Source organism: Lycorma delicatula, chromosome 2, assembly GCF_047948215.1.
Source record: "Lycorma delicatula isolate Av1 chromosome 2, ASM4794821v1, whole genome shotgun sequence".
Taxonomy (NCBI): Eukaryota; Metazoa; Arthropoda; class Insecta; order Hemiptera; family Fulgoridae; genus Lycorma; species Lycorma delicatula.
The window spans coordinates 33,834,838-33,860,023 of NC_134456.1; the positions used below are offsets into that span (position 1 = coordinate 33,834,838).

Genomic DNA, 25,186 nt, shown 5'->3' on the forward strand with positions numbered 1-25,186 from the left:
GCGTCAATCGTTAACCTCAGTTTCACCACCGTTTGCCGAGTTTCAGCTTGCTCTAACACAATCTTTTACTTACATTACTGTCGTACTTTTTTCTCCCCCTTCTCCACCAACCGGTTATCCATTTAAGTATACTCGGTCTGGGAGAGTGTCCTACTCTAAGGGGGCCTTCCCGCTCACCGGCTATAATTCCGGCACGGCAGGTCGGCCTCCCCCGGTCGGATCTTTTATTACTTTTATTGCTTGCCTGCCTCCAATCCCCAGGTAGGTAGCCAGGTCCAGCAAAGCTGTCCCCAGCCCCGCCCCAGGGACCGGGTCTCGGTCTTTTAGTATGCCTGCCTCAAACCCCGCAGCCGGGGAGCCCGCCCCAGCTATGCCGTTACGGACCCCGACCACGAGGCCGGGTCTCGGTCTTAATATTTAGCCCACACACTAAATCAGAAAAAAGAAGACGCTTCACTCATTTGAATTCAACCAACAATAAAAGTCATCTAATACCTCTTCAGAAGAAAAAAACAGAAGGCTCCTAATAGCCTCTTCGCCTGGCTTTCTCATCTTTTTCTCTTAAGACCAGACGTGCGAAGTCCTCAAATTAACGCCAGTTGTCAGACGAAGTCAGCAAAAATCCCAGAAATACATCGGCATTGAGGCCCCGAATATCAGCAGCTCTTCTGCGTTTAGTCCAATATGGGCAATAAAATAAAGTGTGCTCGGCCGTATCAACCGCCGGACAATACATACAAATGGAGGATCTTCTCCGGCCAAAACGGAAGAGATATTCCTCAAAACAGCCGTGCCCAGTAAGCATTTTAGTTTTATAATATCCAACCTCCCCATAAGCACGATCAAGCCCCATATCCAAATTTGTAATCAGTTTTTTAGTCCATACAGATCCTTGTAGCTGTGTCCATCTTTCACCCCACTTCTGTCTTGTGGTATTAATAGCCTCTTGCTTGCCAATCCCTTGAAACCTATACAACCGTTCCAAAACTTGTAACTCGATAGGTGGTACTGATGTAACCACGCACACAGTTTCATAGGCAACCGTACGATATCCACAAGCTACCCTCAGAAGAGCCCGCCTATGGAGGCTTTGAAGTCGTCTAACATTTCTCATTGTACCTAGTGCTCTACTCCATACCGAGGCAGAATACAACAAAGCAGATGTCACAGCTGAAATAATAACCCGGCGTTTAGACGATCTTGGGGCATCTCGGCCAGCTAATAGCCTTATGAGGGCTTGTAGTAATCCTTCGACTCTCTCGCATCTATATACTATATGAGCACTAAAGCTCAAGGCTTTATCAATTATTACTTCCAGATATTTAGCCTGATTGACACGTTCAAGCCTATGTTCCCCTATCTTAAGTTCAAGATCTCGCAGCCGTCTCCTTCCCGCCAACATAATATATTGACTTTTACCTACTGAAAGTGTTAATCCTTTGTCGGTTAGCCAGTTATTTACGATCTCTAGAGTATCATTGCCCCTTTGTTCGAGGACATCTTCTGATCTCGCAGAGGTAAGTATCGCTAAATCATCAGCATATGCCACTATTTCCGTCTCTTCAGGTAGCTGTAGTCGTAATACATCATCAATGACCAGTAACCAAAGTAATGGTCCTAGTACTGACCCCTGCGGGACACCACCATGAACTTGGTATCGTGGTATCGTATGTCACCATCAAGCGAGCTAACCGTAGTCCATCTTTCAGGCAGGTATTCGGAGATCTGTCTCCTAATGTAAGGGCTTATTCGCCTTCTGACTAAAGCCGCCATGATGGAGTCCCACTGGATGGTCCCAAAAGCATTTCTAATGTCGAGCATAACCAGTAAAGGAATCTTCCTGGTGCGCCATGTTCCAGCCTTGACTGTTATAGCCCAACTAGTTATCTTTTCAATCGCCTGAAGCGTTGATCTGCCACGCCTGAACCCATACTGGTTGTTATGCATACCCCGCCTGTATCTAACTCAAGCAGTAACCTTTCTGCGATCAATCTCTTATTAAGTACTGTCGTACTTAATGAGCTGTTTCAAAACTGGTTCGATTTAGTTCCATTTTATCAACTATTTACAGATGGAAATTCGATTCATTAGATTATCCATCGGTAAATCATACAGTATCCAAAGATAAAGCTCTTTTGTATTCAGCCTTCCTCAAACAGTTTTAAAATTGTTTTGTGATTTTTAGTTCATTACTAATATCATGATTACTAATGGTCGGCCTTCCTCACCTTTTTCCATGATTGCCATTTTCAGTCATCGACTGATCAGAGCGATGTGCATGATTGACATCAAAGTTTTCAGATTTAAATGCTTGAACCATTTTGTGCTACCGTATCATGTCCATAAATATCACGTTTTTTTTAGCATCCTGATTCCCAATCTTCCCTTTTTTGTAACAAAATGTCAAAACGTATTGAATTTCTACTTTATTATCACTCTTTTTCAAGATACAATTTTGTTTAAATGGATAAAAACTAATAAAATCATAATATTTCTAAAAACATAAATATCTCAGTAATATGTCTCCTTTCAAAAGCATACTAGTTTTGCCAGATTTGATTATTATTAACACAGTTATGCGATCCTACAGCCATTTACCGTGAGCATATTAAGAAACCTTTGCCCCAACCGCAATATTTAGCTACTTTGTACACGGGTATGTGACCTCTAAACTAAGATAAATGTGGGTGGGGAATAAGAAAGGCAATCAAACATTATTATTTGAAAGGATAGGGACAAAATTCACGCATCTTAAACTTCTAACTGAAATTCCTGATTAAGGAACTTTTTTCGGGTATAGACAGATACACTGAACCCACCGGGTTGGTCTAGTGGTGAACGCGTCTTCCCAAATCAGCTGATTTGGAAGTCGAGAGTTACAGCGTTCAAGTCCTAATAAAGCCAGTTATTTTTACATGGATTTGAATACTAGATCATGGATACCGGTGTTCTTTGGTGGTTGGGTTTCAATTAACCACACATCTCAGGAATGGTCGAACTGAGAATGTACAAGATTACACTTCATTTACACTCATACATATCATCCTCATTCATCTTCTGAAGTATTATCTGAACGGTAGTTACCGGAAGACAAACAGGAAAAAGAAAGAAGACAGATACACTGAATTTTGATATGTGAAGAATATGTGTAAAAGCTCGTAGTGGACTTGGTTTCATTTTAATAGTATACTCATAACAGATAATAAAATGAACATTTTTATTTTAATAAATCTTTAATTTTTGTCCTATCTACATCACAGTAAGTAAATTAATTCATAATTCATTCAAAACTTCCTACACAAAAAATATCTATAATTTTTCAGTACTAAATAACGATCGATTATCAATTTACTTCCAAAATGATAAAAATCTTTAAAAAATAATTATCTGAAGTTTTCCCCCCGCTTTTTCACTAAAGATATCAGACAACTGTATCTCAATGAATCAATTACTCTATCCGTTGCAATTTGAAAAAGCAGGGCCCACACTATTCGTATATTTCGTACCATCTTCCTGATACAAGTGACAGTTCGAATTGATGGTAGCACTCGTATCATTACAACTAGATGAATAGGAATGTCATAGACTGATGATACGGCTGTTATCCTGTTATGATAATATGGTTTACAATAATAAAAGATACACGTGAAAAACTAGCTTAGCTTCAGTGACACAAGTTCCTTCAAGGATAAAGAACTGAAAGTTCAACGAGTACACTGAAATTGTGAAAACGTGAAGTGATTTTAGCTAAGCCTACTATTCTGTTATGAAGCGTTTTAATCATTTTTAAGATTTTTCTCAGGATTTGAACATAATATATTTAGTAAACAAAACTTGGGGAAAACTTAGTAAAATATGTAGAAAGTGGCTGTATCCTTTTTGTGAGAGAGTACAATATAGAGTTGTTAAATAAAGACCGAATTACATGCGGTAGACCGAAACCTTTACGTTACAAAATCCATTTTATTCAGTTATAACAGCCATAATCGTTTTTCTTCTAACTGTTTTTGTTTAAATTTTTCCCCCACAAAAAAAAATTACAGAACGTTTCTACTCGTAGCTATAACAAATGACTTCATTGTGAATTATCTCTTAATTACTTACATTTAGTTATTATTTTAATTAAAAATAATAATTACGTTAAATAGCATAATCATCATTGTAGGCGACCTGAATCAATCACAAGCCACTTCTAAAAAGGGCACAGCTATTCACAAGAATAACAAGCATCCCATGATAGGTTTACTTAAGAACGTGAGTAATGAAGTGGTTTCTTGTGCTTTTCTTTAATGATACAATATACGGTTGCATATCAACATGCTAAGCCACCGAAAATTTGGTAATATGGTAGTAGCTCTACATAACAAAAAAAGGGGAAAACAGAAATGTGTAGGTTTCGAATAGTGCGACACCTTCACGTTGTTCTTAATAGAAACTGGTTGTAAAATGAGCATCATTAATTTGAGGAAAAGCAACTTTGATTGATGACTGTTGTACTTCAAGTATTTTACATGTCATAATTACGAAGTCGAATTAAGTTTTATATTATGTTTAAAGACAAGAAAAAACTGTAAAAATAATAACGTTAAAAAATTGTTTAAATGCAATTAAATAAATAATTTCATTTTTTATTATAAAGGGAATTATTTTAATGAATACGACTCATTATTAACATAAATAGGGCTTTATGTAAAGACAAAATTTAATTGCCTCCTTACGAAATTTTCGAAAAAAGCTTTATTACCATTGATAAAGTTATCATTAAATTGTTTATCCGTAAAATCCATGTAAATGAATTTTATAAAAATATTTACTATAACTTTTACTTTCGTCATTACATAATGCAAGCGAATCCAATAAAATCGAACATATAGGGAATACTGACACACACTAGGATTCGTTCGCTTCGTCATGCAAGTAAAGTGATCGCGATTAAAGTCCATATATCAGTATTTCTATTTTTTTACTGATTTAAAATTACCTATGTATTAAGCATATATACAATGTATTTTATAGTAATAGAAGACTGGTCCACATTAGTCGAACCTCTCTCTTTTTCTGTTCAGCCTCCGGAACCACCGTAAGGTATTACTCAGAGGATGAAATGTACGAATGTAATGTAATCTTGTACAGTCTCAGGTCGACTATTACTGAGATGTGTGGTTAATTGAAACCCAACCACCAAAGAACACCGGTATCAACGATCTAGTATTCAAATCCGTATAAAAGTAACCTCCTTTACTAGGATATGAACCTTAGAACTCTCGACTTCGAAAATCAGCTGATTTGCGATGACGAGTTTAAGTTGGTTCGAATAATGTCGAACCAACATGAACGAAAGTAACCTTGAAGCTGTCCTAAATGGAACATCAATCTCTTGATGTTCGTTAGTTTAATAAGGACCCTAAACGTAAAGAGTGTCACTAGTAATACAACAATTTTGAATCGTATTATTTACTATTTTTTTTAAATTAATTAATAAATTAAAATAAAATCTTTATATATAAAAATGAATGTTTGTCTGTCTGTATGTCTGTTATGTCTTCCTAAACCGTTCATCCAATAGCGATGAAACTTTGGGGAATGGTTGTATGCATGCTAGGGAAGGTTTCTGAATTAGTTTGGACCCGCTAGGAGGCGCTGGCGTCAGATATTTCGAAAAATTGTACTTATGGTCCGATTTCCCTCATATTCAGAATATATATTACATGAAAAGAATTATTTCTGCAAAAAATGAACCCTCTAGATGGCGCTGGGGTTGAGATATTTAGAAAAATTATATTTATGGACCGATTTGGTACATATTCAAAATATAAATATTAGTTGCGTGAAAAAAAATATTTTGCAAAAACTACACCCGCTAGGTGGGGCCGGCGTCGAGATATTTACGAAACAAACAAACAAACAAATATACAAACAGACTTTTTTATTCGATATATATATATATATATAAAAGGCATGTTCGTATGTGTGTCCACTAAAGACCAAAAAACTAATGGGCCGATTTACGCGCGGGCAAAAGGGAAAACGGGGAAAAGGTAGAAAGAGAAATGGGAAAACGGGAAAGGGTAAAAAGGAAACTGGGAGAGGGATGAGGGAGAAGGGTAAAAGGGAGAAGTTGGAAAGGGAAAAGGGGAAGGAAAATAAATGAAAGGTAAAATTTGTGAAGTTCAGTTTTTATTTTTTTATCAAATTTTCAATTGTGTTCATTTAACTCTCTCTCTATATATATATATAGAGAGAGAGAGAGAGATAGAGAGAGAGCAATAGCGAGCATTGCCGGGTCTGCTAGTAATAAATAAAATAAAAAAATATATATATAAAAATAATAAATTAAAATAAAATAATAATTAATAAAATAAAATTAATTAATTAATAAATCGATATGTTCTTAATTAACCCGGTGAGGGGTGATAAGGAGAAATTACGAGGAAAACATTTGATATTAATTAATGTGAGTAACCATAAATAGAATACACTTAATTATGTAATTAAATAGTATATAAACACAATTATTGTATAAATTTTCGCTATAAATTAATTGTTATAATACCTCTAAATATTAATAAAAATAATAAAATTTGAGATTTGATCAGAACCTATAATTCAATATCAAGCCACAAATCTGAAAATTTAGTAAATATCTGAAGATGCCCAAAGGACTTTGGGCATCTTTTTTGTTTCGTGTTTTTTTCAATATATTTATTTACTATTATATCAAATACTGAAGTCATTAGCAACTCATTAAGATTACATTTGTAAGTGTAAATTTATCGGTAAATCTGTAGTCTTGAACAAACTCATGCCGACCATCCCTGAGTCATGTGGTTAATTGAATCCCAACCACCAAAGAACACCGGTATCTACGATCTAATATCCAAATCCGTATAAAAGAAACTACCTTTACTAAGATTTGACCTCACAATTCTTAACTTCAAAATCAGCTGATTTACCACTAAACCAAAAAATTATTACTTGAAATTAGTACGTTAAAAAAAAATTATTTATCGCCAAAAGCGAACAGTTTTTGAATAAAAACTACAAGGTAAGAGTACTTTTAACGTAGCCTAATTTATATTTGCCTATTTGAAAAAAGTTGTTGATTTTAACTTTTTTCTAAGTAAATGAATTAAATAAAAATATTTTTTTTAAATTAAAGTTTGTTTCTATTTATAGATAAAAATAAATTGATAAATAAAAAGTTAGCTGATAATATTTATAATTGGAGCAGAAACAAATGTAAACTTCATGTACATATTTTTATAAAAAAAGTAATTAAAGGTTTAAATGCTTGTAACTTAAATAGTCAAAATTATATGGTAGTAATTGATAAGCAAAGAGCTCTAAACGTTTCAAAAACACTAAATTTCATAAATTTAAAGAAAAAAAAATATTAGCCAATTATTTATTCTATAGCTACCGAGAAGCGTTTCACTCATTGTTATTTCATTCCACATATTATGTACTCTTATGAAAGATATTCCTATCTTTGTAAATTGGGTTACAGTTAAATGACATTACGCATAAATACTACGATGCAGTATACAAAGTATGTATATTACCCTAAATAATAATAATTTATTATGTATGAATTATTTTCTTTATCCCCAAATTTTATTTAAAAAAAGTTTGTACCTTACAGCTTTAAAAATAAATAAATTTATTTAAAAATGCATAATAGTATTATAATGAAACTTAAAACGGTGCAAGCGCATTAACTCAATAGAAAATGTAAATCATAAAATAAATTTAGTTAAAAAGATGAATTAGTTCAACTAAACAAGTACTTTATTGTAACAAGTTAACTGAATAGTTTACGTAGATCTGATTTTCTTAACAAAGAACTCAATACACACAATTAGAATCCCTTACTTTATTTTTAGTACAGAAAATACCCATTGCTCAATCTTGTTTTACGCTTCTTAAGACACGTCACTACTTCAACGAATAAAAGATTACGTGATGAAAGTTTAAACATTTAACGCAGAGACCTGTTTTTACGTCATAAAAACACCTCTTTTCTCTTTCCTTGTTTCAACTTTTTGAAGAAGTATATAAATATTCCTTAATATTAAGTAAAGTATTTTGCTTAAAAGAAATCGGTCTATCAATGGTTTATAAATAGAAATAATGTTTTGTATACGTGATTGTAATAGAATAGACAAGAAACGAATTTGGAGCGAGGTTGGAACTGATATGACCCAGCGACCCACAGAGACAACCAGCTTGCTGCAACGCGTCCTTTAAACGGCTTCTGCTATTACTAATATCGGAGAGGGGAGATTTGCTACTATGACAAACCAGTTTATGTATTTGTTTTCAAAGGAAGATATATTAGATTGTGGGCTTCGTCAGCGGTTACATCTTCCTGTTTCAATTATCATTCCACTTCAAGCAGGGTCAACATCTAATTATTATATACGTATATTTTCTGTTTAAGATTGATTGATTCGTAGAAAACAACTGTGGTGAATCTAAGAGGAAAGTAATTTCATCGAAATTCTGGATTAATTTATGTCGTGTTTGAATGTGTCAGTTTAGATTAATAAATAAGTTCTACATAACTCAAAATATATTTTGGATAAAAAAATTTAAAACTATATTTACTGCCTTTTAATTACAAACAGATCAATCTATTACAAGTATTTAGTAAACAGTAAACTTAATAAGCACTGCTTGTTATAGAACTACCCAAGTTAAAAAGTAAATTTCCATTCCATGAGGCATGAAAGCGCGTGGGGTGCTTCCATTCTATCAATTCCATTGCTAATATCAAAGGCTCCTCTTGATACTGTTAGTTAATTCAAAAGTTTTTTCCACCGTGAATTTCTGTGAATAACTTTGGTGATCGTCAAAGAACGTCTCTTGTTTAATTATCTTAAGAGGTTGAAGAAGTATATAAATATTCCTTAATATTAAGTAAAGTATTTTTCTTAAAAGAAATCGTCGGTCTATCAATGATTTATAAATAGAAATAATGTTTTGTATACGTGATTGTAATAGAATAGAAAGAAACAAATACGCGTGACATCCGCGTATTGATATACACGGATGTCACGCGTTGCTCACAACGAATCGTTGCTCAGGATAATACTTTCGAAGAAGTCGAAGGAAAACCAACAAAAATCTTTGCTGAGTTAGCAGATTACTGTGAAGAGAATCATCTGAGACCAAACCCCAGCAAGACACAAGTGTGCGCTTTTCACCTTCGAAATAAAGAAGCACGAAGGGGGAACCTGATATTAATTCGAGAGGATTTCGGTTGAAATATTGCAGCAATCCAAGATACTTACGAGTCAGGCTTGACCGTATATTGTTGTTTAAACAGCACTGCCTGGAGTTGAAAGGAAAGAAATATTATTCGCTAGGTCGACATGAGGAGTGCAACCAGTAGTGCTTTGGGCTATGGCAATGGCTCCATGTTTTACAGCAGGAAAATACACAGCCCCAGTATGAAAAGTATCTGCGCAAGCTAGGAATGTCGATGTAGTTCTGAATGATACAGTGCGCATTGTAACTGGTCTAAAACCAACACCAGTTCAAAGGACTTACTTTATCAGGTAAGTACCTCCTAGCATAAAACGGAAAATGGCGGGAGAAATGGAATGAAAAAACCAAGCGGTAAACCCCTATGTATAACCATGTGGCTGTCAATCTTGACTTAAATATAAAAACAGTTTCATTCAGAGAACAACACCTCTGGAGGTTCCACCTACCTGAGACCCGAACAGTTGTGGAAGGAGATATTACCAGACGAAACGGGTCTCGTATCCAAAGAGGAGTTCCCTAGAGGACATCAGCTGCCATATAGTACTTGGCAGGTGCTGAATCGACTTAGGACTAGAATGACAAAAAGTCGAATTAATGTGGTGAAAGAGAGCGATAGGTGTGATTGTGGGCGGATCCAGGTAATGGAATATCTGCTCCTGTGTCGAGTATGGGAGAGGTTTGCACACGAGGAACTGAAGGTACCAAATGACAAGGCGATCAGGGTTGCTGAGTAATGGAAATGAAAATTTTCATGGTGTTTTTCATTCCCGGACACGAAAGTACGTAAATGTAATAATAATTCGTTGCGATTTCCGTAAAAGTAATCATAGCAAGATTTCGTTGTTTCTTACGTAATTCAGAAGTTTAAATATTTGTAAATAAAGACATAGATGGTAGTGCAAAAAATATTTCGAATAATAAGTTCCAAATATTTTTTATTATTTTTTGGTATTCTAAATCGTAACGTACATTTTTTAGTTGGAACGAAGTATCACTTCTTTTTCCTGTTTAGCCTCCGGTAACTACCGTTTTAGATAATTCTTCAGAGGATGAATGAGGATGATATGTATGAGTGTAAATGAAGTGTAGTCTTGTACATTCACAGTTCGACCATTCCTGAGATGTGTGGTTAATTGAAACCCAACCACCAAAGAACACCGGTATCCACGATCTAGTATTCAAATCCATGTAAAAATATCTGGCTTTACTAGGACTTGAACGCTGTAACTCTCGACTTCCAAATCAGCTGATTTGGGAAGACGCGTTAACCACTAGACCAACCCGGTGGGTTAGGAACGAAGTATCAGTAATGATTTTTCATAACTTTTTATTTTTAAAATGGTGGCTGTTATATCTCTTACACAGATAGAAAGAAAGGTACGGTGTATGGGAAATTTTCGATTGAATAGGTGGTTTTCTCTTCACTCCTGACGTCATCCATCATTTCCTGTTTGTATTTCATTAGAAATATGTATTTTTATCATTCTAAATTGTTTAAATTTGTTTTTTTTTTTAATCGATTATGCATACGAAAGACTATCATTTGTCTCTGAGACCGTTTCTCTATTATTATAAAGCATCGTACACATTGTTCACGTTACATTGGTTTACCATAAATTTATATTTTATCATTTTTCCTTCAAACAAAACGATCGAAAAATACCTAATATATATAAACAAATGAAAATCGGGATATAGTAGAATACTTCTTCACAGTTTTTAATTAGTAACATCCTGTGTCTCTGAAAACAGTTAGCATTATTGTTAAGTAGATAATTTATTGTAGATAAGTAAGATTTTTTCGATTGGCCTAACTTCCTGCATTCAATTAATCACAATCGATAATTTCCTTTTGTACTTCATTATAACATTAACTTTATTTACTTCCTTGTACAACGTAAAGGAAGTATTGTGATCGCGAAAAATTTCGGTTTTTGTAACCGAAATATCGTTTTCAGATTTCAACGAAAATATTCATTTTGACCATGCCTGAATCCATTTTGTCTAGTTTCGGCGTGACGTCTGTACGTTGTATGTATTATGTATCTCGCATAACTCAAAAAATATTAGCCTTAGGATGTTGAAATTTTGGATTTAGGACTGTTGTAACATCTAGTTGCGCACCTTCCCTTTTGATTGCAATCGAATGGATTAAGTGTCCAAAAAAGCCCAAAATCCAAAAGATTTGGATTTTTTCTTAACTATAGTACTAAGAGCTCATTGAGAGCTTTTCAAGGATATATCATGTAGTATTTATTTTTATTAGTTCCAGAGTTATAGCCAAATAAAATTTTAATTAACGAAATATTTGGATTTTACAAGACAGGCATCAGCTCAAATCTGACTTCATTTTCTTTTTTTAACTTTTTTTTTAAAATTTAAACATATTTTTTTATTAATAACTATTAACTTCTAATTGTAAAAAGAATTGTAATAAATAATAATTCAATAACAAAAAGAAAATATATATAAGTAATACAAATTATAAATATATTTAAAAAAAGATTTATGTAATTTAATAGGCGTACAAGGAAATCTTGTGGTCTCCATATCAGATTTTTTTTTTGATCAGGAGTTTTTTTAATTTTTGTTTACTGGTGTGTTTTGATTTATTCTTTTTATATTATTTGTTGTTTTTCGTATTTTAATAATTTTTTTTAAATTTTATTTTGTCCTAGTGAGTTTAAAGCTCTTCAGTACACTTAATAATAATAATAATAATAATAAATGGAGTGTGGCCTGTATATTCCATAATTTTCTGAAAATTTTAAAAATTCTCCTTCATTATTAGAAGTCGTTAGAAAATGAAATACACTAACCAATCAACGAAAACAAGGAAGCGTAAATGCTAACAGGCATAGAAAATGAAATAAATAAATGTAGTAAAATTCGATTTTTTCTTTTTACTGACTAGTTTTTCTTTAACCTAGTTTAACTTTACATCTACAAAAATCTCTAAATATTACCCATAATAACCAGTAGTCTTATCTCATTTCCCTTGCAAGAAATTAGACTTTTTGGAGCAAATTTATACTGACATTATTCTCCTGCCGCGTTGATTGCTTGGATAATAAACCATTAATAAATGTTTTTTTTTTTTTTTTTTTTTTTTTTAACCTCCGAGTCTACCGTTAGGTATTGCTTCAGAGGAAGAGATCAATGATTTGTAGCGTATGTGAAAATGTCATGCCTGACCGGGATTCGAACCCGGGGCCTCCGGATGAAAGGCCGACACGCTACCACTCGCGCCACGGAAGCCGGCATTAATAAATGTTAACGTAATACAATGAAACGGCAACAAACATTGCTTAACTTTAGTGATCTAAGGGAAACAAGCAGTTTATACACTAACCAATCAACGAAAACAAGGAAGCGTAAATGCTAACAGGCATCAACGTTAGGGAAGCACATATACGGGAAACGCATGCATCCGTGTCTCGCATTGTAATGATTATTTGAAATGTGATGCCTGATTTATCAAGTGTGGATTAAAATATTAATTTTTTTTCTTAAGGAAAACAAAATATTGAATACTTTTTTAAAAGTATTTATTTATTGCTGCAAGAGTTACGTATTAAATATTTAATAGTTTGATAATAATGGACGAAATTTTTTGTCGTTATGTAATGTTTAAATTAAATCTAAAGTTATAAATAACAATTATCATGACAGCAGTATAATAAATTTTAAAAAAACTGTAAAAACTATAAATCTATAGTTATGCGTAATTATTATAGTTATAAAAACTGTATAATTATCACGACTTGATGTTAAAATACAGTACTCACGATATTATTAATACAAATTTTAAAATATCACTCAAATAAAATTCTGTATTCTAAAAAAAAGAAGGTATTTTTAAAATAAAATCAATATGTCTGACCTTCGTGGCTGAGTAGGTAGTGTCTCGGCATTTTGTGCGGAGGTCTCGGGTTGGAATCCCGTCAGGCATGGCATCTTTTCATACGCTACCAATTTACACCAGGCTAATAAACATAGCGTTAATACCCGCTCCTTCATAACAAACAAACAAAAATGATGAAAAACAATTATATTTAGTTTAAATACCTTTTCTTTTTCCTGTTTAGCGTCCGGTAATTACCTTTCAGATAATACTTCAGAGGGTGAATGAGGATGATATGTATGAGTGTAAATGAAGTGTAGTCATGTACAGTCTCAGTTCGACCATTCCTGAGATGTGTGGTTGATTGAAACCCAACCACCAAAGAACACCGGCATCCACGATCTAGTATTCAAATCCGTATAAAAGTAACTGCCTTTACTACGCTGCATATAAAAATAACTGACTTTACTATGACTTGAACGCTGGAACTCTCGACTTCCAAATCAGCTGATTTGAGAAGACGCGTCCACCACTAGACCAACCCGGTGGGTTTAGTTTAAATATCTATATCCATTTTCGTTTTTGTTTTTTTAACTTACAGACAATATATCAGTAAGTTCAATAAAATAAATTAAATAATAATCATATTCTGTTAATATCGTCTAAAAATCATTTCAATAATGTACATTCATTCTATCGATTTAATTTTTTTTTAAACTCGGCTAAAAATCATCTGAATTTTATTTCTATTACGTGAGATGATTCGGTGTAATTTACTATTTATATTTACATTAAAAAAAAGTTTAAAAAAAATTTGTTGGGAATTAATGATACCGCGGAGAATATTTATATATAGTGTTTCCTCATAGTGTATTTATTTAATGTGTTACATTAAATTAATATTTAGAAAATAGATAAAATCTATACTATTATGTAAGGGGGAAGAGAGTTTTTGTTTGTTCGGAATAAATAAAAAAAACTACTCAATCAATCGCAACCAATATTTTAACTACGTTTCTTGACATAACTGAGAAGGTGTTTAGATATATTTCATTTCCAAATAATGTATATATATATGTGTGTGTGTGTGTCGTAGTAGTAATGGAGATTTGCCAGAAGCACAACTTTAATGAATTGAATTAAGGAACTGTGAAAGCTTCTATCACAGAGTAAGCTGGGTTTGAAATGAATGATTCAAATCAATCGAGTGAATAATATTAGAAAAATAAAAGAATTAAATTTACGTTAAATAAAATAAAATATAATAAATTTATAAAACATCGTTTAACAATAATGGGCTTACCTTTGGGAATGCGTATGAGGCTAGAATGGTGAGGTATGCGAGCACTTCTTGGCAGGTTAGACCGATCATCACAATCAACTTGTAACAAACGGGGTGCTCCTGAGACGCTGTTGTGGGAGGTGCTCTTATAATATCTCTGCAAAAAAATCGTCCGATTTTCAAAATTCAACCAGGGTATTTGTTAGTAGGTTGAAGGCTAAATTTTGCATACATCAGGTATACTCTCGATCTAATAGATCACGGTTATTCGGAAATGTTATGTAAAAATGAAATTGTTTATTAAGACGTGGAAATAATAAATAATCTGTTACAACGCTGAACTTCTCATTCGGGCCGCTAAATTTTCATGTTCCTTTCTTACAGCGAGCCGCTCCCAAGTTAATTTTCAGTAGAGATATTTGCAATAGCGGTCTTATTGAAATTGAAGACAACATCTCGTGAGTGAATCATAATCAACGCCAACAAAAAACTACTAAACATAAACTGACAAACATTTGAATATATGTTTTTCTTACGGTGTATCTGCACACTGAGAGAGGATTTTTTGAAATTTTAAAGGGATAAATGGAGTAACAATGAAATTTACTTTTTTTTTAATTTCTCGGAAATAAATGGAAATAATATAGCTTGATTATTTGTGCGTGTAATCTCATGTAAATATCTAAAAACCTTTATCTAGATTTTTTGAAATTCCGAGTTTCAATGGTTAAAATGGATTTTTGAAACCCTGATATTTTATTAATTTCTCGACAACAAATGAAGAAATTAACCTGATTTTTTGTGAATGTAATCTTCATGTAAATAAACCAATTTCTAGATTTTTTAAATTCGACCTTGAAAGGGAATGAAGAAAGGTAAAAAAAATTTGAACAACGATTGTAAATTTTCCCAACCCCGACTACACTAAACGAGATATTCAGCAGATTTGAGCTTAAAAATACTCTTCAGATAAATATTTAAAAACCTTCTTTGGGTTTTTTGAGTTCCGATTTTTTTATGGGGTGCGAAGGTATACGGTGCTGTGGATCAACCAACACGGCTACTGCCAACCTTACTGTACGTATGACTGACTGCACCTGCCACCTGTTAGTTGCATAAAAAACATATAAAGATTAACGCTACGGGAGACGCAAGTAACCATATAGCGCAGGCGAAGCTAGTATATATTAATTTAAACGAATTAAAAATGTATATATATTTTTTCTTCTTATTTATTATTTTTAATTCGTTTGGAAATTTCGATCAACCCATTTCGTTCGAAAATTCATCTTCTCATGCTAATATTTTTCGTTACATATATTATCAGATCTTTGTAAACGGATTTAAAATTTTTACTTTCCTGACATCATAGCTATGCTGCAAGAAGGCAAGTATGGGTAATCAGACAAAAAATGAAGTAAGATATTTTTGAATTTCTTGACCCAGGGACCCCAAACAAAAAATTGGGGTTAATTTACGTACGTACGTGTGTTGGCATATTTGAAGCTTAATAACTTATGACAATAAACCGATTTTGATAAAATTTTGTAGACTCGTGTGTATACGGCATTTTATGGTAAAATTTTGGGATTAATATCTCCAGTTTTTTAGAGTCAATTTCTATTGACTTTGATTGGCGAAATTGCCAATCAAAGTCTAAAAATACCGATTTTTTTAATTTTTCAAGACCTTTTTTATTTAAACTTTTAATATTAAAAAAATTTTAAGACTTTTAATAATAATATTACAATAAAATTTCATCATAATTCACCCCCACTCACAAAAAAGAAATCTTAGGTAACTTTTTATCGGTTGGAATTTATTTTTGGTTTCTTCCATTTAATATAGTAAACATAGAAAAGAAAAATCAAAAAGTTTCTTGGAGGGTGATTTCAGAGGTGAGGGAGCAGAAAAATAAAATAATATCGGATTTTTTAATTTTTAAAACCTTTTTTGATTTGTTTAAACATGTAATGATAATTTTATAATAAAGCTTTATCATAAATTACCCGCACCTCAAAAAATAAATTTTAGGTAACTTTTTTCTGTATAATTGTATCTCCAATGTATAAGAATAAGTAGCCAATGCTGGGAAAGTCCTGAGAATGTGACAACTTTATTGTCACCTTTTTTGAATGAAAACTGTAGGACAGGCATTCACACAGTCAATCTTATCCAAACTTATTTAAATTTGAAAATCTGGATCAACTGATAAAGCTCAACAGCATTTTTTATTAAGTGTAAATATGGCTCCGGCCATTGGAATTTTAATTTAACACCATTCATTTTATAGGATGCTTCTTCCTGAGATTTTTCTAAACAATGTTGAATCATAAAACAGATGATTTTTTTACTAAAGAACCTACCTCTAATGGGATCTGGCTGATTAATTTGTTTATAGATCAGTTGTACTCAACATATTTTTGGAGGTATGCGAATTAAAAGGTGAGTTTTCTTAAGGAAATCTGATTCTCGACTGAGGTGAATTTTTAATATACACAGTAAAAACAATTTTTATGGCGTATATTTAAGCTGAATTTCAAAAAATATTAGATTAATATCTCCTGATAGAAGGTGGCTAGTACAGATATCAATTGCCTAGAAGAGGAAACACTCTTTTAGAAAACAAAAAACCAAAGGGTTTCTTGTTTGTCTCATTTCTCGGTCCTGTTTTGGGTTAATAATATCCTTATCATTCACCTGCTTCATTTATCCTTAATCTTTTACCTGAGTTTTTACTTGCAGAAGGAATGGCGTTGCATACACCTACTCTGTTTTCTATCCAGCAGATATACACCTTGGCCAACCGGAGGCTAAGGTGCTTATAAGGTAAAGCTGGATACCCCTTATCCATATACCCATAACAGATATTTAGGTCAGGAAGTAAAGTAAAATTGTTGTGCTTGCACAACAATTTTACAACAATAGATTTTAAGCATTATTAATCCTACAATGAGAACGGATTGATATTTAAAGATAAAAATTGTTTAAATAACAGTAATGTTATTTGTTACAGATGAGATATATATAATAACAAAAGTATTTTGATATTTACTGTAGGATTCATAAAAAGAAGTATCCTAATTTTAATAAGCATAAGAGTGCATTTTTTTTATAAATAGATAGTGTAATGTAACTTTACTGTTATTAAATTCCATTAGTGCATGTAGTTTACTAACATTCATATAATTAACAATACTGATAATATTAACTATACTTGAATCTTAAAAAATAATTTGTTATTTAGTTTTTGATTTGAATGTTCAGAACATTATTAAGCATACCTCTCAGTATGCTTATGATTTTTATGCCCTACTAGTTGATGATTAGTAAAAAAAGTTTATATTAAATATTTGGTTTTTTACTGTCTTCTTGTCCATGAGAATTGACAGTGATATTAATTTGAAATTAAAATTTCTGTACTGCCACACTGAATGAAATTGTATAAAGAACCCTCTTTTTATTACTGACTTATTTTAAACATTTCAATCTTTGCATCCATCCTCAGTGACTGATCATCTTTTTTTTCATATTAGTGTCTGTATTTGTTACTGATGGCAGTTTTTTTTAATTAGGCAGACATGTTGATTTGAATTGAGTCTTTTCATTTAGTATAACTAACATGTTTTTTGTACATACAAATCTGTTAAGATATAATTCTTTCAATTTTGATAAATTTTTAATTTATGCTTACTAGCCAGTTAGCAAAGGTTAGACCTTACGGTGCTGTGAAGAGCTTTTAAGTGTTCATTGTATCTGTGTTTAAAATTTACACCAGGTTTAATCACTGCAGAACATTATGCAGTCAGAACAGTTTAATTTATATATTCCAAGGGTATATTTGGTGGTTGAATATGGGTGTAATTATTTGTTGTTTAAATGGTTTGCGGTTCATTGAATAAAACAAGATTTATCACCTTAAAATATAATATCTCAGGTAGAAAGTTTTTGAACAAGTTTAAAAAAAAAGTTTATACTACATTTTGCTTCACTTAATGCTGTTACAAAATTTTAAATTTGTTTATTACACTAATACTATATTTATTGGGGTAACATGCAAATAATTTTTCCTAAACTCACTGAAATAGGATGTGCATTTTACAAAGATAAAATTAAAAAATTATTAGTAACTCATATATTTTCAAAATTTTATCTTTTTTTTAATTGATTATATTTTTTGAATAAATATTACAAATACATATATTTTTAATTTGTTCTATTGAAAGTGTTGGTTTGTTCTTCATTAATTTAATTCTCGTCTTACACACTCAAGAGTCAAAAAGAATTAATAAGATTTATTTTAGACTGAAGAAATAATCTTTTAAAAGAATGTTTCATCATAACCACATGTAGTATTTACATTATATAAAGAATTCTTTTCTAATTAAAAATATTAAAAAAAATGTTTTACACAAAAAAGTTATGTATGGGAAACAACACAACAAATGATTTTTTTACAATTAAGGGTTAAAAGTGGGATACCCATATCTTAAGGGAGTAATTTTTTAATAACCATTGTCTTAATGATTAAAAATTTGTTCAAAATAAATTCAAACTAAAATTACATTAATGTTAATTGATAAGGTATTTCTTAAAACAATTATAATAGTTATTAAATTTTGTGGGTAGTTACATTTTTCTTGTAATTTACAACATTAATTTATATTTGTTGTTTTTACTTCTTTTCTGGCTATACAATACATGAGAGAAAATATTCTAATAGGATAAAATTTTACATTTTCAGGGTTTTTATAGATTTTGACGTAAAGAAAAAAAAATAGAAAAATTGTGGAATGATATACATATGTTGGTCTGTTTTGTTTTTTTTTTGTGTCTTGATATCTCCACCATACTGGATGCATAAATTTAGATGAAATCTTCACAAAGATTTTTACATACAGGGCATTGATGCAATTTAATTTTGGCCACAAATGTTCAAAGGGGTTGAAGATATGGATCCTGTATCTCAAAATTTACTTATAGGGCAGTACATTTTTCACCATAATTTAATGCCTATTAGGTAGCTAAGTCACTTTCTGATGATCACATCATGATCATCAGACCTTTCTGATTTGGTCATGTTGAATCTATAGAGATTCAAATCTCTAAAAGGAGTGGAAGACAAAAAACGTTTTATGATATTTTGTAAGATGGCTTCTGAATAAAGATAACACTGATGCAGTTTTCAAAATTTTACTAATAATTTAGAATAATTCTTTAAAATACGAGGGTAAGTCAATTATTATCCACACTTTAGTTATATTTTTGTTTATGTTGGTAGTACTGTCGTGTTGCGTAGATGACGCATGTGTGGTTTAATTGTTATTATGTAAGTGCATGTATGATGCTGCTGGGTTAGTTACATTATTGCTGCCCTGCCGTTAACCATGGCTGCTCCGTTTTATGTTTGCACCAAAGAAGAGCAATGTCCAGTAATCCGTTTTTTCTGGTCGGAAACTGTATCAGAGGTCGAAATTCATCGAAGACTTTCGGTACAGTACGAGAACAGTGTGTTGCCACAACAGAGTGTCTAAAAATGGTTTGAAAAATTAAAAAATGATCACACAAGTGTTACGCACGACGAAGGAACTAGACGACAGTTTACCCCCACAAATGAGAAAAACATTGAGCATGCACGTGACATGGTTTTCTTAGACAGACGAGTAACTATTGATGAAGTGGCACATCGTCTACAAATTAGTCATGGTTCTGCCTACAAAATCATCCGCAATAGACTTGGGTTTCATAAAGTCTGTGCAAGATGGGTCCCAAAACAACTCGCAGAGTTGCATAAACAATCACGTTTGAATACCTACCAAATACATTTGGATCGCTATGGTAACGAACAGGACATCTTCTTAGAATCATCACTGGTGATGAAACATGGATCCATCATTACGACCTGGAGAGTAAACGGCAGAGTATGGAATGGAACCATCCAAATCACCCTGCAAAAAAAAGTTCAAGACCCAACCATCCGCAGGAAAACTGATGCTTACAGTTTTTTAGGAATCACAAGGCCCAGTACTGGAACATTATGAGGAAAGGGGCACGACAATAAATAGTGTGCATTACAGTGAGATGCTTACTGCCAAGCTGAAGCCTGCAGTCGAAAGGTGTTGTGTTGATGCACGATAATGCTCGTCCAAATACTGTTGAAATGCTCCAGAAACTCAACTTTGAAGTACTGGCTCATCCTTCGTACAGTCCTGATCTTGCCCCTTCTGACTACTACTTGTTTGGTCCACTCAAAGAGGCATTAAGGGGCCATCAATTTACCTCGGACGAAACAGTGCATTCCTGGCTCGCAGCTCAACCGAAAACTTTCTTTTATGAGGGCATCACGAAGCTTGTGCAACGATGGACCAAGTGCTTTGAAATCCAAGAGGACTATGTTGAAAAATGATGTACATGTAAGTTTCCCATTTGCATTGCAATAAAATTTATAATTACATTGTGGATAATAATTGACTTACCCTCGTATTTCTTCACTAACATACTTTCCACTAAACTTTCCTTCCAAGTAGTGGTCTGTGGAGGGCTTCGCCATCTATTATATGTAATTTTTAGACCTGTATTATGATTTACTTTTTATATTTAATAAATTCATGCATTTTCTTTAATATTATTTCAGGTGTTATATTAAAAAAAAACTTAAAATGGACTTAATTACATTTATTTTTTTATTTAAAATTAATTTTGTATTTTTTAGTTCTGTTCTATTATGTTTTTTCCAGGTTTCCCTTGGAAAATGTTGGGAAAGTTATTTTTATCTGTGGAGTAACATATCTACCCATTTCTGACATGACCATATATTTATTATGTTCCATACAGAATAAAAAATTTGTTTATGATAAAAGAATTAAAAGTTATAATTTTAAAGGTTATGAGATAAAAGATCATGATGTTAGGAACATAACTAATGAGCTTCATGAAATGTACATCCAAGGAGACACTTGCTCTGTTCTTAACCACTTAAAGCCTAAGTCAACAACAAGGATATATTTAACGTTAATCAATTGAATTTCATAATCATCTTTCTTTATCCTACACAGCATATTGTGTCAAATACAGAGAAAATCATGAAAGGTATTAGGTTTGATCAAAAATTACACGAAGTTTAGTTTTCAAAAAAATATTATTTATGGATAAATACTGATTTTTGTCACCTACTCCTTTTCAGATATAATACATTGTGCCAGAACTTTTCCAATCTTTAAAGTACCTCAGAAACAGAATCTTCAGTATGACGTTTAACTCCTTTAGGGATTCTTTCTTTATCTCTTCAGTTTTCGCAAAACATCATCTTTCATGGATCTTTTCAGCTTGGGGAATAGGAAGAAGTCACACAGGGCCATGTCAATTGAATACAGAGGCTGAGTTATCACAACGATGTTGTTTTTTGGCCAAAAATTCACAAAAAAGCAGTGCAATAATTGTTTTGCCACAAATCAGGTGTTTTCTTCAGATTGCTTCACACAGATGGCATAGAACTTCCAAGTAGTAATCTTTACTGACTCTCTAATAGGGATTCAGAAATTATCCAGAATCACTTTCTTCATTTTTTCAATATTGTCACTGGTTGTTGATGTGCTGGGATGTCCAGGGTCCTCATCATCTTCAACAGCTTCTCTGCCCTCTGGGAAACATTTCTACCACTTGTAAATGCTTGTTTTATTCACAGAAGAATTGCCAAAAACAACATTCAACATTTCCAATGGGGTGCTGCACTTCATTTCATTCTTAAAACAAAATTTAATGCAAATTCTTTGCTCCATCTTTTCCACAAGTTAAAAATTGCCGATCTTACCAAAACACCTGTAACCATTTTGACAGCAAGAAATAAACTAAGCATTCAATAGAGCTACCAATGAAAACATATCTTATGATAACTGTACCAACACAACAAAAAAAAGACTGAGATATTTGGACAACCTTTTTTTTCTGTTTTTCTTTTTCTGTTTAGCCTTCAAAACCACCCGTAAGGTATTACTTCAGAGGATATGTATGAATGTAAATGAAATGTAGTCTTGTACACACTTTGGTTGTCTCAGGTCAACCATTCCTGAGATATGTGGTTAATTGAAACCTAACCATCAAAGAACACTGGTATCCACGATCTAGTATTCAAATCCATATAAAAATACCTTTACTAGGATTTGAACCTTAGAACTCTCAACTTTGAAATCAGCTGGTTTGGGATGATGAGTTTACTAGACCAGCCCAGTGGGCTTGGAATTATACAGCCTGGAAAAATTAAAACTTTTGTGTATATTTTGATCAAACCTTGTATACTAGCTTAAACAAAAATATTTAAAAAAATTTAGAAAACACTTTGAAATCATACATCAAACTATTCCTGTTATTGATCAAAATGAAAAAAAAAATACCACAGGAACACTATACTCAAGCCTCACAATTGCAAAATATAATGGACCATGAAAATTCTGGCAATGTTATGACTGCAAAAGAGCATAAGATTTATAGATTTAACGTGTTATTAAAATGTGTTATTTTTAGGGTGGTAATTTTTTTATTAAGGCAAATATTTCCAACAAGTAAAATAGAACATTTATACATTTTCACTAAGGAATTCAAACAGCTAGTCAGAATTAAGGTAAGTATTGGAATATTTTTTAAAAAAAAAGATTGATATTAAATCTCTGAAACAAGGTTTAGTGAAAGAATCACCTTAAAATTCAATTGGTATATAGATCCCCCTTGGCATTGTCATTATTATTAAAAAACACCTTACAACATTATACAACCATTAATGTATGTTCAACAATACATACAAGCAATATGCAGTATAGTTGAAGAAGTAGTTGCTCTATTCACACTTGCTGCAGTTTATTGTCCTCCAAGATATGTTTTTTAGGGAAGAAAATGTTTCATCATTTTTCCACGCATTAGGTCCCAGGTTTATTTCTGTCTGCAGGTGGAATTTCAAACACACTCAATGGGGTTCAATGTTAATAAATCCAAAAGAAAGACATCTTTCTCGGACTTTAGTAAATAATAATTTAGAAACAATTTCTACTAGCCATCAGATTTGATCATAGTGTTTGATTTACTATGTTTATTTATAGTTAAAGTTGTTTCACAAGATTACCTTCAGATTGAGTCTTGCAGTGATTTTTCTTCCCAACATACTCCAATAATTTTTTCTTTTTCACTATATAAAGATGAAATGTAGAAAAACTGCAAAAAAATCTGGCAGAATACAAGGTACCCATGAGATAAAGATGATTTAAATAGATTTTTAAAGCAAAAAGATTAAACAAATCTTTAAAAAACAAAGTCATCTTATTTCTATCTTAGAAGTCTTTCAGGTACTGATGTTCTGCCTACTCATTAAGGAAAAAAGTAGAAAATAATACCCTTAATAAATTTCTCTTCATTTGGAAAATAATCGATGGACTAAAAGCACTGTAGAGAAGGCTAATTTATTTGCAGAGCATCTCTGGTGTACTTCATTCTTATCAATCTCAAAATAACACAGAATATAAATAATTTTTTCAATTCTACCTTTCAGATGTCTCTGCCAAACATTTTTGACCAAAAGACGTTCAGAGTGATAGATAAAGAAATATATGCAAATAAAGGTTCAGGTTCAAGTGTTTCATGAATTACAAACTCTACTAAGGAAATCTCAAATTTATTAGCTATATCCATCTTCAATGGTATTTTACAAATTGGCCACTTCCCTAGATATTGTAAAATGATACTACAGATAATTATTATTAAGCCTGGTAAAGACTTTTATGTTGCAAGATCTTATTCTCCTTCCACTGCTGACAAAAGATATTAAAAACTGTTCTTCAAATGGCTGAGACAATTTCAGATTTAATACCAATTCATTAATTTGGTTTCACGAAAGGACACTCAAACGTACAGCAAAAGTCAACAGATGTTGATGTATTCAACAATACATCGTGTTGCTAAAGTGACTAACACTAATTTTCACTCAAAAGAATATTATTCTGCTGTCTTCAAAGATATTAACCAAGTTTCATCAAGTTGTGACAAATTGGTACAAAATATAAAATAAAAAAAGGTCGTATACTTTTACACAATTCTAAATTCATATTCTAAAAAAGGGTGCTTTAAAATCAGGTTTCAAAATGTTCTCACAGATTTATAAAACATAAATCCAGTGTACCACAAGAATTGTATTTGGCCCAAATTCACACATTGCATTCTTGTTATTGATAGACTGACTGCAAGTTTCTTTAAACAGTCTTCAAAAGTGATCAAATGAATGAAGATCTAAAAGCATTCAGCTTTTAGACATGAAATAATTTCAACAGAATTTTACCTTCTGAATTTTACTACTCTTAAAGTCAGCCCATCAGCATATTAACATACCGACTAGTACTTATTTAGTTCATTTTTTCCTGGACACACAAAAAGGCGTCATTATCAATGTTTGAACACAAAATTACAATAGTACATAATTAAAAATTTACCTTAAAAATTAAACAGATTTAAAATGCCTATGATGTATGCTAAACGTGAAATAAAGACAATATTAAAACACACAAGAACAGTATGCATGGTGATATTGTAGTAATAATTAAATATGTAAATATGGATGTATAGCCTTCAGAAATAAGAAATTGAATAATATCATTGTATTGTTCCCTAAAATATTACAGATGGTAGTCCTTAATTTAAATTTCTGATGCAACGCCATATAACAGATACAATTCACAAGTACATGTACATGGTACATGGTACTGTTAGATGACAGTCACAACAAACACAAACAAGTGCATCGGTCCAGGTCA

At 32.2% G+C, this 25,186-nt stretch overlaps 1 protein-coding gene across 1 annotated transcript in view; it reads right to left on the reverse strand.

Annotated features, from left to right (window-relative positions):
- Positions 1 to 13,156: 13,156 nt before the first annotated feature.
- The window catches only part of LOC142320626 (putative ATP-dependent RNA helicase TDRD12), a 126,145-nt gene continuing 114,115 nt past the window's right edge, over positions 13,157 to 25,186 (reverse strand). The window contains exons 29-30 of the transcript XR_012755454.1: positions 14,418 to 14,553; positions 13,157 to 13,284 (exon numbers count right to left, since the gene is read on the reverse strand). The gene's annotated coding sequence lies outside the window, so the exon portion shown is untranslated. The remainder of the gene's footprint in view (positions 13,285 to 14,417; positions 14,554 to 25,186) is intronic.